The following is a 1,487-nucleotide window of genomic DNA, read 5'->3' as shown; positions in this document are numbered from 1 at the left end:
GTACAAACGTGCAGAGAGGAAAAAAGAAAATATGAAAAAGATGTCATAGAAAAGTGTAAAGATCAACCAAAACTATTCTACAGATTTGTAAACAATAAACTGAAAAACAAACAAGACTTGGAGAAATTAAGACAAGAGGGAGTTGAATACACTGAGGAAATAGAAATGGCGGAAATTATGAACAAACATTTTAAATCAGTGTTTACAAGGGAGAACATACAACCTGAAGAGATTGAATGGAAAGAGAAAGTCCCCCCCATGGAAGAAATAGAAGTAACAAAGAATGAAATATTGACACACTTGAGTAATCTTGATGTCAGAAAATCGCATGGACCAGATGATATAGCAAACTGGATTCTGAAAGAATGCAGGAATGAACTGGCAGACAAAATACATAGCATACTAAACAGTTCCTTGAAAGAAGGAAAAGTTCCAGAAGATTGGAAAAAAGCAAATATAGTACCTATATATAAAGGAGGAAATAAAGAAGAACCTACAAACTATAGACCAGTCTCTCTAACAAGTACAATAGCAAAAATTTGTGAAAGAATTATCAAAAGTAGATGGGTAAAATATTTAGAAAAAAACAAAGTGTTAAATCTAAGGCAATTTGGATTCAGACAAGGACGATCATGCGTCACCAATTTAATATGTTTCTATTCAAGGCTAATAGATATAATACAAGAAAGAGATGGATGGGCGGACTGTGCATTTCTAGACCTAAAGAAAGCTTTTGACAAAGTACCACATAAGAAGTTGCTTAAGAAATTAGAAACTGAAGGAGGAATACAGGGAAAACTACTAAATTGGATGGAAGACTTTTTGCAAGAAAGAAAAATGAGAGTAGTGATAAGAAACCAGCACTCAAAATGGGATGAAGTAATAAGCGGTGTTCCGCAGGGAACAGTTCTGGCCCCAATAATGTTTGCTATATATATTAATGATATGGATGAAGGAATTGAAAGCTATATGAGCTTCTTTGCAGATGATGCAAAACTACTGAAAAGAGTGAAAACTGAAGAAGATTGTGAATCACTACAGAGAGATCTAAATAAAGTACAAGAATGGAGTAGGAAGTGGGAGATGGAGTTCAATACAAAAAAGTGTAGTATAATGGAATTTGGAAAAAGCAAAAACAGAATAACAGGAGCATATAAATTGGGAGAAGAAGGAATAAAAAAAGTAGAAAATGAGAAGGACCTGGGAGTCATTGTTATGAATAATATGTCACCTGAGAAACATATAAATAAGATTTTTGGAGAAACTTATAATTTAATAAGAACAAAGTTGCATTTACATACCTGGATGAAGAAATGGTGAAGAAAATCCTAATCACCCTGATAAGACCAAGATTGGAATATGCAGCAACGATATGGTCACCAAGTACAAAAAAATGTATAAAAAAAAAACTTGAAAGAATACAAAGAGCAATTACAAAACTGGCACCAACACTCTCAAAACTATCATATGAAGAGAGACTAGAAAAA

This window comes from Oratosquilla oratoria, chromosome 24 (assembly GCF_046742065.1).
Source record: "Oratosquilla oratoria isolate Oo_2021 chromosome 24, ASM4674206v1, whole genome shotgun sequence".
In the NCBI taxonomy this organism is placed as follows: domain Eukaryota; kingdom Metazoa; phylum Arthropoda; class Malacostraca; order Stomatopoda; family Squillidae; genus Oratosquilla; species Oratosquilla oratoria.
This window is presented reverse-complemented; position numbering follows the sequence as displayed.